Source organism: Arachis hypogaea, chromosome 2 (assembly GCF_003086295.3).
Source record: "Arachis hypogaea cultivar Tifrunner chromosome 2, arahy.Tifrunner.gnm2.J5K5, whole genome shotgun sequence".
Classification (NCBI taxonomy): domain Eukaryota; kingdom Viridiplantae; phylum Streptophyta; class Magnoliopsida; order Fabales; family Fabaceae; genus Arachis; species Arachis hypogaea.
The window spans coordinates 100710436-100729416 of NC_092037.1; the positions used below are offsets into that span (position 1 = coordinate 100710436).

The following is an 18981-nucleotide window of genomic DNA, read 5'->3' on the forward strand; positions in this document are numbered from 1 at the left end:
AAATGCATGACACATAAAGTTATTAATAAGTTTTACATTAAAAATTAAAAAGAGAAAAAAGAATTATACCTTTCTGTGATTATTATTATTTTAAGTTGTATTAATCCAATTTATAATTTCATCTATTTTATCTACTATTTTATTTTGGGTCAAAGACTCATTAAAATTTTAGCTAAGCTGTGACTTCTATTTAATAAAGTAGCGCATGGTTCATTAGTCACGCAAGTAACACAAAAGTGTCTTTTTCACTCTTATAAGATGGGATACTGGATCAACATATCTCTTTTCCTCCATGTACTTAGAAAAATGGAGTTTACTCTATAAAATTTATCAAAATCTCCACCATCTACATATTTTAATATATATCTCTATGGCTAAAAGTAATGAAAATAGCATGTTTCACTCAAGTACAAGGGTACATGTGAACATCTTCCTATCTTAAAAAATATATCAATCTAGTAATGATGCTCCTCGTGAGGAGGAAATATAAGCAAAAAGAAATAAAAGTTAATAACATGGTACATAGTACATACAATCCACATAGAAGAAAGAAAAAATGACTAAATCCCCGATTTGATCCTGAGATTCACGCGATTACTCATTTTAGTTCCCGAAATTTAAAATTATCTATATTAGTCCTCCAAATTTAAGTTTTGGCACCAATATGGTCCCTCGATTCTTTCCGGTGATGATTAGACAAATGGAGTGCTGAGATGACACCTTCCTGTCACATTAGACGCTGTAACGACTAGTTGATGTGGCGAGGGTTGTATTTGTATCCAATTTAGTCCCCTCTTGTTAAAACTTTATCATTATAACTCAGATAAATAATAAGATAATTAAGGTATCAGGGATTAAATTGGATACAAATATAACTCTCGCCACGTCAGCTAGTTGTTGTAGCGTCCAGCGTAATAGGGAGGGTGTCATCTTAACACTTGGTTTGCCTTATCATCGTCGAAAATAGTCGAGGGACCACATTGGTGCCCGAACTTGAATCTGGAGGACCAATATAGGTAATTTTAAATTTCGGGGATCAAAATGAGCCGTGAATGTCAAGGACCAAAATAGGGATTTAGTCAAAAAAAATAGTACGTGGTTCAAGAAAAAAATGGCAAAGGGTGATTTATAGTTAAAGTGGGTATAAATTCATAATATCTGTCCATTTTATATTCAAAAAAAAATTTATATAAATTTTGTATAATTTTTTCTTTTTTGTATTAGTAATGTATATGCTAAACTTTTTTTAAAAATATTCTAATAACGTGTTAGATACTATGTTATAAAATTATTAACTAAAAGTTAGAGGAATAACTATATTTCTAATACGAATATATCATATTTGATTTCAAAAACAAAAGTTGTTACATCACTTTTAATAGTTTAAATATCATTGAAAATGGGTATATATTAAGCTTCTTAAAATTAAAGAAGAAGGACATTTTTGATAAAATAAATTTAAATAGTAGAATTTCATTATTAATTGAAAAGTGTTGTAAATTATGGATACTTTTTATTAATATTAATCACCACTTTATTATTTTTTATATTTTATTTTTATACTATTAAACTTTAAAAATTTGAAGTTGACAATTTATTTTTTAATATGTAAAAATGATAAAATATTAAAACAAATAATATTTGATAGTCACAATGCAAATTTATTTTTATATAAAGACTATAATTAAAAAATATTAGAATTTATATGATGAGTTTGGAAAACTCTAAATTAATATTTGTGATGACTAAACATTATTAAAAATAATTAATTACAAAATTATTAATCTGATTTTCATTTAACATATATTGATTAAACAATTTTGTTGCAGGTTTTAATATTGGGCCGAAAAACAAATTTCTGGTGCAAGCCCAATTACATTCAGCCTTTGGTTTTGATAATATATGATGAATATGGCTGAATTGATTTTTTATGTTACTTGGGCCAAATTTAATCTATTAAGGTTACAAGTCCAAGTTAAAAATGCTTTCCTATTTGCTTTATGCATGTTCCAAAAAATTTTATCAGGAAAGCAAATGTTACTATTGGGCCAGAATTAAATGATTGAAATAACTAAGCCCAATCTAATTCCTCATACATGATCCGAAACAAGTGGAAGAAAGAAAGCAAAATTGCTTTCAACGGATCCAAAAATTCAAACTTGTGTTGGATTTCAAATTACATTCAACTATCATTTATTGCATGGAACTATGAGAGAGAAATTAACAAATTGATTTGATTGCAAGCACCAAGGCTACACGCTTGTCAGCAAAGAGAAAGAAAAATTGTTTCACTTTTATTCTCTATCTTTTGTTTCATTAACCACTATTCATAATTTCTCTTTTCTCTCTCTCATCCATCTCTTTCTCTTCTTCGGTCATTAACCAGAAAACCAAGAAAGCAAAATGGAGCTACCGAGGTGGAGGAAGAACACTCTACAAGACCATCACAATGATGGTAAGAAATCACACTAAAATAAAAATGAGCTGTGGTTGAGATTTTCACCAAATATGGTTAGATTTGGTGAGGTAATCTTGAGCTCTTCATGCTCAAAAAGGAAGAAGAAGATTCGGCCAACAAGGTGAGATTCTTGGAGGCATGGCTTGTCTCTGATTGTGCTCAACCACCACAGGAAGTAGCTAGAGTGGCGAAGTGATGGAAGAGGCAGAGATTAGAGCAGATGAAGCCATCATCATCATGAAGCATCAAGGGCCAGAAATCCATCTTGGAGAGCAAGCCAAGGATGGAGAGCTCGGATTGATGAAGAGTGATGAACAAGGAAGGACTAGAGGTAATTGCATGTTGGGTTTTGCATGATTATTTCTTCTCTCGGTGTGGCCGAACCGGTTTAGTTTTGGAGGAAAAGAAGCTAAGCTCGGTTTTATGTTTCAACTGTGAAGGCTTCACTTCTCTATAAAAGGAGTGAATAGTCATGGTTTGAGAAAAGGAGAAAGTTTGAGAGTGCAAAGCACAGAAGTCTCATAACTACCTAAGCTTACAGATTTTCTTCTTCTTCAATGTATTCTGTTTAATTTTGTCATGTCTTGAGTCTCATGGAAAAAGACAAACAGTGAGGTTTGTATGAAAAAGCCATAGAGCGAAAAAAAAGGCAGAGAGTACAAAATTAAAAGAAAAAGCCATAGATGTCTTAGAGTTCCTTTGTTCATCTATGTTGTGTTTCATGATTCTGTGGGAATCCCCTTGTAAGTTGGGTTAGCACTTTACAGTTTGTAATCAAGTTTATTATAGTGAAATTCCATCATTGTTGTGATGGAGACTGGATGTAGGCTGCACTGCACTTAGCAGCTGAATCAGGATATATCTGGGTGTAATCTTCCCTCTCTCCTACTCCATTTCTGTTTCTACTGCACAGGAGCAAAATCCAAAAATGTCTCGTGCCAAGTGACGAGACAAAATGAAAAAGTCTCGTGGCTAGGAACGAGCTAAAAACAGAAAAGTCTCCTCTAAGTCCAGCAAGTGTTAGCAAGCAAAAAAGGGGCTAAGATTCAACCCCCTTCTCTTAGTCACTGAAACCATCATTATATATATCACCCTAGTATAAAAATAACATTTAAATAATCACTTCACAAATATTATTCACTTATTCAAAAATAAAATTTTTGAAAAATTTATAATATATATATATATATATATATATATATATATATATATATATATATATATGTATGTATTTAATTATTTTGTGAAGAAGTAACAAAAGTTAAAAAGGGAGAAGCTATGATGAGATTGAAAAGTTTAAAAAATAGGCATAGGTTATGAAGAAAAGATTCATGCGTGTTGTCATGATTAATGGGATATACATATTATATGAATGATGATAGCATTATACCATACATAACTCAACCAATGAGCTACATGATTTACATGATGAGATGCATGAAATGGATTTGATTGTACCTACCATCATCGAGGTTCAAGACAGCGTGGAATTCCACTTTAGCATGCTCTCTTTTATAATAATGATATAGGATAGGATTATATTCTCGTTTCTGTCCGATGACCAACTCAATCTCAAAGAATCAATGCCATCCTTATCAAGCATTCTTGCCTCCGAAGCTTCTCTGCTGTCCACCACATTCTCCAATTTGTCAATGCAAATTGGTTCGTGTAGACAGACAAGTGCTCCCAATTCTTTAATCTTGTTCTCTTCATGCTTCCCAACAAGGTAATCACTTAAGAACTGCAAATTTTTTAATTTGCTCATGCCTTTCGGCATCTCATGCAAACTAGTCCCTCTAATATCAAGATGACTCAAATTTACAAGATCTTTCATGCCAACAGGAAGCATTTTCAGATTTGCACATCCAACCAGCTTCAAGGTCTGCAAATTATACAGCTTACTCAATGACTCCGGCACTGTCACAATGTAGGTCTGAGACAAATATATAACCCGTTTTCCTTTAGCTGACAGAAGTATCTCAGACTAGACCTGAGCTTGGTGGAAGCAAAGAAATGATGGAGAAGAGTGGGGATGTGAGTAGAAGAAGCAGAGAGAAAGAGAGAGAAGCAGCGGGAGTATGAAGACAGAGCCTTTCGGGAGAAATTAGAAGAGTGAATCCCTTCATTCTCTTCTCCCTTCACATTTTCTATCTATAAACATTTATCATATGCACACCCATTTACAATGCAATGGTTATGTGGCAGCATATGTTGATGGCTCTTGATAAGGTTTTGAACTAGTCCAATTTGTTCATAGGCACCAAGCAGTATCCCATTTAGTAAGCAAAAATAAATTTATCTGCAAAACTTTAGTACATGTGTCTGAAATTTATTATCAAATGGTAAATTATATTTTTTCCATTAATTAATTTGGTTGTCACGACTCATGCAATCAATTTTTCTTAGATATAAGAATGACTCTAATACAATATGAAAATGGTGAATATTGCGTTGGCAATTGTCACACCCAACCCGGCTATGACTGATGCTTAGAAAAGTCATTCTCAGCAAGTCTCAAAAGCAGATTTTACAGAAAAAGAATCAAATACAATTTACTAAATACTATCAACACATATTCAGATATTAGATTTAATTCAAATTCAACATAAATATAAGAAATTCTAGTTTAAGATTTACAATAAAATATAATCTAATAATTCCATATAACTTTTAAGTTGGTAGAACTATATATACAAATGTTTACAAAACAAATCATCTCAAATCACTATGACCGCCTGTGAGGCTGTGACATATAGAACACCTTACAAATCTAAAGATTTATCAAGATATATACACAATGAACAATAAAAACCCACCAATTTAAGAGAAAGTTAGAGTGAAACTGATGGAATAAAGTTAGGATCAAGACTTTTATCTAAAAAAAAGAAAGAACAGAGTGAGTTTTACAACTAAGTGATAAACAAAGCATTTATGGTCCACACAAGACAATGATACAATTATAACGCACTTGACTAAAATAAATTTATTATAGCATTAGTGAATAAAATATATTTAAACACAAACATATCCACTATAATAATAGGGATAGAAATATATTCCAGATCATAGATAATTAACTTTAGATATCAAACATTCAAGCTTTCAATATTTTTTTATGTAAAAATAAGTAGAAGGTTATTTAATTAAAAAAAAATCTCAGAACAATAAACAAAAATTACACTTAGAAAGCTTTTCCTTATCATTTCATTTCATATGGTCCCAAAAATATAATTATATTCGATCAAGTTGCACCAAATTTTGTGCTTACTACTGCTGCGGTTTCTATCACAAAACCTTCTAAAATCTCTCTTATACATACAAAATATAATTAGGCTAAGGGCGGTCAACAATTTAAAAGTGCGGCATCAACCAAGTACTTGTATATATATATAACAATCTTGTCCAAATTCAATCTAAAACTTCATCCAAAATACAATTACAACAGAAAGTATTTACCTGTACTTAAACATTTCATTGTCAAATTCGATTAATTTTAAAGTAAAATATTATGTCTCATGTGGGAAGTTTATTCTATAAAAATAACTATTATAATATTGTCTTAATCATCTCGTTACGTGTCCAAGGTCTTTTGTTCTTCTTGGCATCGATTATTTTGGCACAAATCTTCTTGGTTCTTAAAAAGAAACAATTTGAGAAGGTGCAATTGTCCGAGATGAATTTCTAATTTACAGGTCCGCGAATTTATTCGCAACTAAAAATTAGAACATTTCAAAAATTTAAAAGATCAGATAAGTCTTACTGTGTGAATCCTCGATTCAAATATTGAGATTTTTTGATACACAAGAAAAATCAGTAAGTGATTAGTTTTCAAATTAACTTTTATAATCATAAGAACTATATGATATTAAAATCTAACTACATATACAGAGTTCACTCGTAATTTGGTCCCAAAAAGTCGAAGACATCAAATTCGGAGTGCCAAATTAAAGGTTGAAATTCCGTGATTGCTGTCGGGGTTTTATGGTGACAACACTAAACAAAGAAAACAACGATCATGATAGAAGGCGAAGATAGCAGCACGGTAGTGTGACAAGTCCAGAATCTAATCCCAAACTGAACATGACTTGGTCACTGCCAAGATTTCAACTGTAAAGTACTAACCCAACTTACAAGGAGATTCCCACAGAATCATGAAATACAACATAGATGAACAAAGGAACTCTAAGGACATCTATGACTTTTTCTTTTAATTTTGCACTCTCTGTCTTTTTTCGCTCTATGGCTTTTCCATACAAACCTCACTATTTGCCTTTTTCTATGAGACTCAAGACATGACAAAATTAAACAGAAAAATTATAAAATAGAATACATTGAAGGAGAAGAAAATCTGTTAGCTCAGGTAGCTCTTAGAACTCTGTGCCTTGCACTCTCACACTTTCTCCTTGAATCAAGCCGTGACTGTTTGTAACGACCCAATTTTCAATATGTCTAGATCATACCAGAAACTGAGCGCTACCAATTTGTCTTCCTAATTATTATCTATTATTTATCATATGAGCCTGATTCGTTGTTAAAAAAACGTGGTTAATTTGCGAGGTATATTTTTTTTTTGTTTGAAAACATTTGGGTTAATAGACGGAATCATACATAATCAGTTCACAACTGATAACAGATAAAACAGTTATAAACAACTACACATAAATACATCACAAGCAGTCAACAACATTCAGTGATCCAACTTTTATTTAAGTATAGACTTTTAGTTAGAACACCCCTAGATATAGCTAGATAATAACTATATACATATATATACATACAACATCCCAGGCCCTGACCTATTCAAGAGATCCCTAAGCTGGCACCCAGGCTAGCCTAGACTCTATACTCACCTAGTCCCTCTAAACTACTAAAGCGAGGAAAATTACGTTCTAAGTCTTCAAAACTCAAGTCAAGTGAACGTCACCAAAGGTAGGACATCATCTGCTATTCCTCTGCACGATCAGACATTGCCATAGGACGTCCCTCTGGTACCTCATCAAGTAGCCACACAACGGGAGTCTCGTACACAGGATTTAGGTTAAAGTGCGCATACGAACGGGGTGCAGACGTTGGCTGGTCTCACAGTACATACGTATAATTAGAGAACGATATCCACCCTAGACTCAGAAGACTACCTAGAGCAGGATCCTCGATGCAGAACCATCATCAACGAACCACGGTAAGGTACTCTTACTTCCATCTGAAGGGGGAAGGGAGAGAGAAGGGGTAAGAACTGGGGAGTTCTTAGTAGGGTCGGGGTTATTAGTTACGTTCATTATTTCTATGTTGTTTAGCAGACTATTAACAGAATACAAAGAAGCAGTAATTAGAAAGCATAGATAAGTAGAGAAGATAGAGAAAACAGATAGCAGAACACAAACAGAAGAATACAAGAAAATAACACAAGCACAGAGAATGGAATACAAACAAGGAAAGCATACATTCATACCACAATCATAACAAAGGAAATGCGCAACCAAGTATGATGCATGTCTGTCCTATGCAGGCCATGAGCTCACGTGTCGGTTTACACCCTGCATCCCGACATTACCTAGGAACAAGTCCCAGATATGGCTTCCCTTTGTATCCTTAGTGCATATGTGTCGGTGGTAAAAATACCACTCCTTCGTGACTACCGGTAGTCGGCGCAAAGCCCGACCCCATAATATACGCACAAGGGGAAACAGTGATCCTCAGTTCGTGGGCGTCCCCGAGATCAATTCACAACAATAAAACAGAGATCTTCAGTTCGTGGGTTATTCCCCGAGATCAATACACAATAACATAGTGATCTTCAGTTCGTGGGTTATACCCGAGATCAATACACAATAACATAGTGATCTTCAGTTCGTGGGTTATACCCGAGATCAGCATACAACGATTCATGGGTTATTCCCGTAATCAATGATTATCAGTCCGTGGGTTTTTCCCGCTTATAAAACAAATAACAATTTATGGGTTTCCCCGAGATCAATGATCATTCAGTTCGTGGGTACTTCCCGAATTCAACCAATTATCAGTTCATGGGTGTCCCCCGTAGTTAAACAACTAACAGTTTGTGGGGTATTCCCGCCTTTTATCGTTTTTCGTTATCCTTTCTCAACCTCAACAAATCCACAAATCAATCTTCATTTCCTCTTTCCCTTTGAATCCTTAACACATATTCCTAAACCTTTCTTAACTTTCTTTTTATCTCTTTACTCTGCTCTAATTACTCTGTTTTCTGTATCTCTTTACTTTTCTCTGATTACTCTTTCTTCTGTATCCATATCACTCTTTTTCTCTTTATCTCTTTACTTTACTATGATTTCTCTGCTTAACGTATGTATTTAGAGCTTATGTAAATTTCGGTATGAATAGTTAGCCTGTCCCAAGTATAGGTTCATTAAGTCTATACTGAAACAGTTTAACTTTTCATATAATACCTAACCCTAGTTGCAACTCAAGTACTATCTAAGTTGCCCTAATTCATTCACTAATCTCTGTCTGTTTTCTGTCATTAAAACTTTACAGACTTTTTCTTTGACTTTTATCTTTTCTTCAACCTTTATCTTTTCTTTATCTTTTTCTCACTAACATGTTATTACCACTCCCTAAGTGTTTTATGGAGGTAATCATGAGATTCTGCACTTAAAGTTGTCTTTCTAAAGCTTTTACAGAAAACTGCCTTTTCTGCATTATTTTATTATTTTTATTAAAATATTATTTTTAATTAAATATTATTATTTAATATTTTATTATTATTTATTATTTTATTATTAAATTTTCGAAAATTAACTCACTTTAACCTTTAACCTTTAAAATTCACTTTTTACCCCGGTAACTTTTAATATTTCTACTTTAACCACCCTAACTTTCAGAAATTACCAAATAACCCCTTAAACACCAAAATAATTACTTCCTTGCCCTTTCTAAGATCTAAAAGGTGTTCTTCAATGTTCTTCACCACACTCAAAGTGTTCTTCATGTTCTTCATAAATTCTTCAGATTCTTTCTCTGTTTTTACCCGTTTTTCAGTCTTTTCAGCAACCGATTTTTACCAAAATTCAAAATAAATTCCCAGCCACTAAAACCCCATCTTTTCTACATGATTTTAACACAAATTGAACCCCAATTTAAGGCCTAGGGTTTCGTTTTCCAGCAGCCCTCAAGAACAACATTCATAGCTTAAATATCATCAAATTTCATCAAATTTTCAACAAACTTTCAACAAGAATCACTCATATAAACAATCAATTTCAAGCACAGCCAAACCATATCATAATTACACAACTCAAACACAATCAATCAAGATTAAATTCATCAAACCCTACCTGGTTTTGCTGCTCCTAATTCAGTTAGGCTTTCAGGTGGTCCTTTAGCACTTTTTCCTCCTAAATCACATCAAGAACAACTTTAAATCCAAAAACTCTCAACTGACCAAATCTCACTCAGCATGTTAGGAAGAGATATATCACCTTAGAGTTGCTGGAAATTCACGTTTCTTGGCCCTCAAGTCAAGTTAAGCATGATTCCTAAGGAAAAACATCAAGAAAACACATGTTTACATGGTTTTCCTTGAAAACCGAATTGAAGAGGGAGGGAGACAGCCATCTCACCTTATTTCCAGCCTTGATAAGTCACATGGTGATGTAGAGGAAGAAGAGAGGATCATTTTGGTGAAATCGGAGTTTTGATTTGAGTTTTAGTTCAGAAGAAATCAAGCTTTGAAGATTTATGAACCAAGAACTTTCTCTCCTTTTTCTCTTGGTGATTTTCGGCCACAATGAGCAAATGAGGCAGCCTTGGGGGTTTTGGGGGTGTAGGGTGAGTTGTGATTGGTTGGCTTGGAGGTGGATTAAAATAATATTAAAATATCTCTGGTGTACAACTACTAAAACTAGGTGTATCGGAACACTCGTAAAAACATCTCTAAAAATTATTTTCTGAGCTACTAGCATAAATGACACTAGTAACATATTTATTATAAGAATAAAACATGAATAATGAGGCCTTAGCATTGCTAAAGTCATTAGAGAGTGCTGGTGCTAAGCTGCACCAGTAAACCATAAACCCGGCTAAACCGATTTTCTGTTTTTAACAAAAACAGACCAGGTAACCTTATAATATCATTCAAGCATTTTCTAATACTAATATAATGATAATATTATACTATTATCTCTATCCTCTCATGAATCGAGTCCGGTTCGTCAAACAAAGACTATTTACAAGAATCAGAATCAAAACTGCCAACTGATACGGTTCAAAAACTAGGTTCTTCGCGATTGCATTATCGAGCTTGCCTCAAAGGAGGTTCTAGCTTAAGGATGACATAATGATAATGAGGATCGAGATGCTTGATGATATAACAGAGGTGTTCCCTTTACTGATCTTCCGGAGAATTCCGTGCCTTTAGAAAAGATCTCGCGTACACGAAAATCAGGGTTGTTACACTGTTCACCCTTTTTATAGAAGGGTGAAGCCTCCACAGTTGATACAAAAACCAAGCTTAACTTCTTTTCCTTCACACATAACCGGTTCGGCCAGAGAGAGAGAGAAGAGGTAACTCATGCAAAATCCAACATGCAAATACCTCTAGTTCTTCCTTGGTCATCAGACTTCATCAATCCGACCGCTCCATCCTTGACTTGTTCTCCAAGATAAAATTCTGGCCCTTGATGCTTCATGATGATGATGATGACTTCATCTGCTCCAATCTCTGCCTCTTCCATCACATAGCCACCCTAGCTACCTTTTGTGGTGGTTGAGCAGAATCAGAGACAAGTCAACTCTCCAAGGATCTTCACCTTGCTGGCCGAATCTTCTTCAACCATTTTTGGTATGGAGAAGCCAAGATTTCATCACAAAATCTTACCATAAGTGAATGAGAATCTTAGCCACAGCATACTTTTTGTTTTCTTTTTCTTGCCATCATGGTGATGGTCTTTAGCTTGCTTCTAGCTTCATCTTGATAGCTTGCAAAAGCTTCCATGGTTGCTGTGATGGAAGTGACCGAAAGTGAGAAGCAAGTAGAAAGAGAAGAGAGAAAATATTCAATGGATTTGAACAATAATCAATGAACAAAGAGAGAGAATAAAAGTGAATTCAAGTTTCCCACTTCCGTTTGTTGAGTAGCGTGTAGTGTCATTAAAGAAATCAAATCAATTTCTCTCTCTTTTTTTATGTTTCCAATGCTAGCAAATTAAATTTTGAAATCCATTGAGAGAAAGGGTGGTGTCCATAGAAGCATGTAGCAAAGTATCAAAGAAATTGGGTTTCATCATATATTAAAAGAACAAGTTAATCATAGTATCCCAATTCCCTTTTAATTTTGGACCAGCCACCTTGTTGGACATCAAATCTGTTTTACTGGCCCAATATAACATTTAAGCCATATATTGTATATCATATCACACAAGGCTGAATAAATTATTTTAACACAATTTGGGCTTTGTTTTGCTTTTGTGCCCAATTCCCATAACCTGTAGGTAACAAAAATTATTAATTAGCAAATATGAAATAGAATTCAAATTAATAATTTTTGTAATCAATTATATTAATAATGTTTAATCATCATCAATTCAATTAGGAGTTTTTCAAACTCATCAATCTCCCCCTTGATGACAAATATTATTTAGAGAAAAATTGAAATGGAAAGAAATTAAAGATTAGAGTATTGAGTACTCCCTTTGAAGATTAGTATTTCTCCCCCTTTCTAATTGTCACATGGCTCCCCCTAAATGTATGCTATTTTACCAAGGGAAGCTTTATACCTGTAACAATTTTTATCAAGCCTAAGACAACAATGTTATTCAACATATTAATTTTGAAATGTTGAATGCTTGATTTATGAGCAGAGTTGGATTGATAATCAAAACTCATTTGTTATCATAAATTGATTTTCTGCTCAAACTCAAAATAATCAACCAAAATATCTTTGAAAAATAAGTTGTTGTTCAATCTATTTTAAAAATATTTTTCAATCAACAAATCAGAGCAACACAGTTATGGTAGGAAAACATTTTAATCATGGCATGATCATTTCAATCACAGCAACTTTCAAAGATTTTATTTCCATATTAATGCTTAAAAGAACTCCTAAAAAATAATGTATTCAGCAAGCATGTTTATCAAGATAAATCAAAAGTATATTCCTAATCCAAAGCATATTCATCAAGGTAAATCAATTACCTCCACAAATGTATATTTCTAATCAAACATCAGCAGGCACAGTACTAAAACAAATGCATCACAATGTATAACAGGGGTGATCATAAATCCATCCACAAGGATTTCATCCCCTGTTTTTATAATTTCAATTTTCAGCACTTTCTCCCCCTTTTGGCATCAAGGGGTACTGCAAAATAAATGAAAACAACATACAAAAGGTAGAATATTTGTTTTTCACCAAACACAATAGTCCAGTCAGCACACATGCATTTGAACAAATGACAATCAAAACTCAACTCGAAATTAATCCACTAACACAAAGTGCTCAAAACAGAGCCAGATCAAAGCACAAAATAGAGCAAAACAGGTCTGCATAACAGTGCAACAAATCAATGAAATATAATAGTTTCAATTCAGCCTTTTTTTTCTCCTCCCCCTTTTGTCATCAAGGAGGGACCCTGCAAAAAATGAGGAAAAGCAATGCAGTCCATACTAATTCAAGACAAGTGAAAATAGTTCCTAGAATCAAGGGGTGAGGGAAGGATAAAGATTTGATTTGACAACTTCCCAAAAGTATAATTTAAAAAAATGAGGAACGGGTCAGAGTGAGGTCAAAGAGATTTGGTGGGGTCCAAAATAATTAACTTCAGTTCAATGGTCTCCCCCTGTATCATGGCCCGTTCAACACATCCTGAAATTTATCTCCTGCTTTCCTACGAGACAAAACCAAACAGAATCAAAAGGATTCACAAATTTTCAACAGAACTTAATTCCATCATTCCCAAACTGTTTCTTAAAGTACAGAATCTGTCTTCACACAAGGGCTTAGTGAAAATATCCGCAAGCTGATCTTCAGATTTTACAAATTGAATATCAATAGTTCCCTTTTGCACATGTTCTCTAATAAAATGATATTTTATTTCAATATGCTTGGTTCTTGAGTGCAAAATAGGATTTTTTGAAATATTTATGGCACTCATATTGTCACAAAACAAGGGTATACTATTGATCTTTAATTTGTAATCTTCCAACTGCATTTTTAACCAAATTAATTGTGAATAACAAGTAGAGGCAGAGATATATTCAGCTTCAGCTATTGATAGGGCCACGTTTGCTTGTTTTTTGCTTGACCACATATTGACTGATCTCCCAAGGAAGCAACACATGCCGGATGTGCTCTTTCTATCCACCCTATCTCCCGCATAATCTGCATCACAAAACCCTACTGCACAAAATTTATCAGATTTAGGATACCAAAAGCCATAATCACTAGTTCCCTTAATATATCTAATGATGCGCTTAACGGCTGAAAGATGGGATTCTTTTGGGTGAGATTGAAATCTTGAACATACACCCACACTTTGAACAATATCCGGTCTAGAAGAGGTAAGGTACATGAGTGAACCTATCATTCCTCTATACCTTGTCTCATCCACATCTTTACCATTATCATCCTTTTCAAGTTTAGTGTTAGGATGCATTGGTGTTCCCATAGGTTTAGAATTTTCTAGGCCAAATTTCTTGATTAGTTCTAGTGTATATTTTCCTTGGTGAATAAAAGTACCACTAGGAGTTTGTTTAATTTGGAAGCCAAGAAAGAAAGTTAGCTCTCCCATTAAACTCATTTCAAACTCACTAGTCATGAGTTTTCCAAACTCTTCACACAAGGACTCATTGGCCGATCCAAACACAATATCATCCACATAAACTTGAACTAGAAGAATATCATCATTAGATGTTTTAATAAATAAAGTAGTATCCGTGGTACCCCTTTGAAATTGATTTTCCAATAAGAAGGCACTAAGCCTTTCATACCAAGATCTTGGAGCTTGTCTAAGACCATAAAGAGCCTTAGAGAGTTTGAAAACATGGTTTGAAAATTCTTTATCTTCAAAACCAGGAGATTGTGCCACAAACACTTCTCTATCAATAAAGCCATTAAGAAAAGCACATTTTACATCCATTTGAAACATTTTAAAACCCTTATGGGCAGCATAGGCAAGAAGCAACCTAATTGCTTCCATTCTAGCTACCGGAGCAAAAGACTCATAAAAATCTATACCCTCTTCTTGATCATAACCTTGGGCCACTAATCTAGCCTTGTTACAAACAACTTGTCCATCCTTACCAAGTTTATTTTTAAAAACACACTTAGTACCCGTTACCTTCTTACCATCCGAATGAGGTACTAGTGTCCAAACCTCATTCTTGTCAAATTGAGCAAGCTCTTCTTGCATGGCTTTGACCCATGATGGATCTTCAAGAGCTTGTTTCACATTGTTGGGCTCCATTTGTGACAAGAGTGCAAGATTGCTTGGTTCAGATTACCTTTTGGTTGAGGATCTTGTTGTTACACCTTGAGAGGGATCACCAATGATAAAGTCATGAGGATAACCCCTCATGGACTTCCATTCTCTAGGCTTCCGGAGTGGTGTTGAACTTTGATGAGCTTCTGTGGGTCTCATTGTTTCAGTTTCTCGTGCTGGCGCAGAAGATAAAATGGAAATATCTACTCCAATCTGATGAGACAAAACTGGACTGGCAGATTCTTCATTTTGAGCAGACTTGGGATTTTCACCGCTGGTTTTCTTGACAACTTCTTCACAATCTGTGTTATCATTTATCACAGTACTGAGAATTGAATTAGAATAACAAAAAGTCACATGTATGGATTCCTCTATGGTCCTATGTTCTTTGAGGTAAATCCTATAGGCCTTGCTAGTAGTTGAATATCCAACAAACATTCCCTCATATGATTTTGGATCAAATTTACCAATATTATCTTTGTTGTTTAGCACAAAACATTTGCATCCAAAAACATGAAAATACTTAAGATTAGGAGGGGTTCCTTTCCATAGCTCATAAGGAGTTTTCTTCAACCCTTTTCTAATAACGGTCCTATTCAAAGTGTAACATGCTGTATTTACAGCTTTAGCCCATAGGAATTTCGGAACCTCATTTTCACATAACATAGCCCTAGTCATATCTTGAAGACTTCTATTCCTTCTTTCAACAACCCCATTTTGTTGAGGTGTTCTAGGGCATGAAAAATTATGAGCAATTCCAAAGTCATCACAGAATTTTTCAAAATCTTGGTTTTTAAATTTCTTTCCGTGATCACTTCTCAAATGGGCCACTTTTAAATCTTTTTCATTTTGAATTTTCTTGCAAAGGGTTGAGAAAGCATGAAAAGTATCTTTTTTATGAGCAAGAAAAAGTACCCAACCAAATCTAGAGTAATCATCTACCACCACTAGACCATAGTGTTTACCTCCTAAACTTTGAGTTCTTGTTGGACCAAAAAGATCAATGTGTAACATCTCTAATGGCCTTTTGGTTGAAATTCCATCTATTGGTTTAAAAGAAGATTTTACTTGTTTGCGTAATTGACAAGCATCACAAGTAAGATCCTTATCAAATTTGATATTGGGAATTCCTCTAACCAATTTTTTCTTTACTAGCTTAGAAATTTGGTACATGCTAGCATGACTCAATTTCTTATGCCAAAGCCATTTTTCAGATTCAAGAGAGGTAAAACATGTTACATTTTGTTCTTTCAAGTCCTCAAGAGTCAATCCATACATATTATTGCATCTTTTAGCCTCAAATAAAATATCCCCAATTTTTTCACAAACAACCAAACATACAAACTTTCTAAAAACAAATTCAAATCTTAAATCACACAATTGGCTTACACTAAGTAAATTATGTTTCAAACCATTTACAAGAAGAACATCATTTATACAAGATGAAAAGCTTTTACCAACTTTCCCAACGGCCACTATCTTTCCTTTTCCATCATCATCGAAAGTGACAAGTCCTCCATCATACTCATCAAGTTTTATGAAGAAGGTTGTCTTTCCGGTCATGTGCCTAGAGCATCCGCTGTCCATGTACCACATATTTTCTTTTCTCTTGGATGCTAGGCATACCTACAAAATGAGCTATAGTGACCTTAGGTATCCAAATCTTCTTGGATCCTTTTACGTTAAACAATCTCCTATGTCCCAAATCATTATAATAAAAAACAACTTTGTAAACTTTATCACTAATCATTCTTTCACCGAAAAAATACCGAATGGGAAAATGACCGTTTCGGTTGCATAGCCTACAAAACCTTGGAGTTGCTATTTTGTTAAAGTAGATGGAATCTTGAAACCTTGTGTCATTAGATGAAGAAGCTCTATTTTTAAAAGAAGGTTTCTTCTCAGATTTATAAAACTCCAAACCAGCTTTATCAAAGAGTGGTTTTTGACTAGCCAATATTTGATTTAAATTTTCTGAACTTTGAGTAAACTTGGCTAAGTCATTTTCAAGACTTTTAACCTTTTTCAGCAACCCTTCATTTTCTTTGAAACAGTTTACATATGCAACTACCGAATGATCACTTTCGCAACTTCTAAGTTGAGCTTTCAACTGCTTATTTTCTTCCACAAGATCACAAGCAGTTTCGGCCTCCCTTAGCTTTTCTTTGAGAAAATTATTTTCAGCTTTAAGAATGGTAATTTGTTGTTCAAGATCTTGATTATCAAGTAGAAAACATCTTATTTTTTCAGAAAGGTGATCTATCATAAGATGAAGGTCTTCAATGTTAGGATTTTGAAAGAATACCTAATCTATATGATTTGCCATGAGACAAGACTGTGACTTGGTCTCAGATTCTTCACTGTCTGAGTCATTTTCTAAGTCTTCCCATGATGCCATCAGACCCATCTTCTTTCCCCTTTTTTGCTTCTCCTCCTTCTTTATCTTGGGACAATCAGATTTGAAGTGCCCTATTTCCTTGCAGTTGAAACAAGTTACTTTCCTAAGGTCTTTCTTCATTTTCCTTGAGCTGCCGCCTTTGCCTTTGAACTTCACCATTTTTCTGAATTTTTTGGCAAACAACACAAATTCATTTTCAGAGGAGTTATCACTGGATTCATCATCCATGGGGTTAGTTACAGAAGAAAAAGCAATTCCTTTCTTTTTTGAATCTTTTTTCAAATAAGTGTTTTCAAAAGCAAGAAGGTTTCCTCTCAAATCATCACATGTCATGGAATCAAGGCTACTGCTCTCAGAAATAATTAAGGCTTTTGTTTCCCGCTCTTTAGTAAGACATCTCAACACTCTTCTCACAAGCACAGAATCTGAATGTGTGATTCCCATAGCATCCAAGCCAACAATGATGGTGTTGAACCGTTCGAACAGTTCATCAATAGATTTTCCTTCCTTCATTGCAAACATTTCATACTCCCTGTTTAACATGTCTATCCGAGTCTTCTTCACAATGGTGGTTCCTTCATGAGTGATTTGCAATTTGTCCCAGATTTTCTTTGCCGTTGTGCATTGTGATACCCGTCGGTATTCCTCGAAGCTGATAGCACAGTTGAGTAGATTTACACTTTTATAGCCTTGGCATTTAGCTCCACTTTCTTCCTATCTTCCTCGGTCCAGCTTGCTTCTGGCTTAAGAGTGACTACTCCTTCAGCACTTGTGTTAGTAGGAAACTGTGGTCCTTCTAGGATGATCTTCCAAAGCCTGTAGTCTACTGCTTGCACAAAGATCTTCATTCTCTCCTTCCAATAGGTATAGTTTTTCCCATTGAAAAGAGGTGGTCTGTTGCTTGACTGTCCTTCTGTAAGATTGTAGGACACCAGATTTGAGCCACTGCTTTCTACTATATGGATCTTTTCTCCAAGCTACAAAGCTTGGTCTCTTTGAGACCAAGCTCTGATACCAATTGATGGTTTTAGTGGCTAAGAGAAGGGGGGTTGAATCTTAGCCCCCTTTTCACTTCTAAACACTTGCTGGTCTTTGTAATACTTTATGGAGACTTTTTTTATTTTTGTCTCATCCTTAGCCATGAGACTTTTCTTTTTTGTCTCGTCACTTGGCACGCGATATTTTTCGGTTTTATCTCCTGTGCAGCGGAAACAGAAATGGAGTAGAAGAGAGAGAAAATTACACCCAGATATATCCTGGTTCAACTGCAAAGTGTAGTGCAGCTTACATCCAGTCTCCATCACAAATATGATGGAATTTCACTATAATCATTCTTGATTACAAGCACCAATTCTCCCTAGGAACTACCCTTCCTATCTGGGATAAGTCCATAATCTAATCCCAAACTGAACTTGACTTGGTCACTGCCAAGATTTCAACTGTAAAGTACTAACCCAACTTACAAGGGGATTCCCACAGAATCATGAAACACAACATAGATGAACAAAGGAACTCTAAGGACATCTATGGCTTTTTCTTTTAATTTTGCACTCTCTGTCTTTTTCCGCTCTATGACTTTTTCATACAAGTCTCACTGTTTGCCTTTTTCCATGAGACTCAAGACATGACAAAATTAAACAGAAAAATTACAAAATAGAATACATTGAACG

The 18981-nt window shown here is 34.5% G+C and overlaps 2 long non-coding RNA genes across 2 annotated transcripts; one reads left to right on the plus strand and one right to left on the minus strand.

The window, feature by feature from the left end:
• The first annotated feature begins 4046 nt into the window (after window positions 1–4046).
• Window positions 4047–4823, plus strand: LOC140180806 (uncharacterized). The gene is made up of 2 exons (XR_011874779.1): window positions 4047–4184; window positions 4301–4823. It is a non-coding gene; the product is annotated as an uncharacterized lncRNA (long non-coding RNA).
• Window positions 4824–7121: 2298 nt separating this feature from the next.
• LOC140180752 (uncharacterized) lies at window positions 7122–10271 on the minus strand. The gene is made up of 4 exons (XR_011874745.1): window positions 10057–10271; window positions 9916–9972; window positions 9772–9831; window positions 7122–7658 (listed from the first exon to the last, which is right to left on the minus strand). It is a non-coding gene; the product is annotated as an uncharacterized lncRNA (long non-coding RNA).
• Between the last annotated feature and the right edge of the window lie 8710 nt (window positions 10272–18981).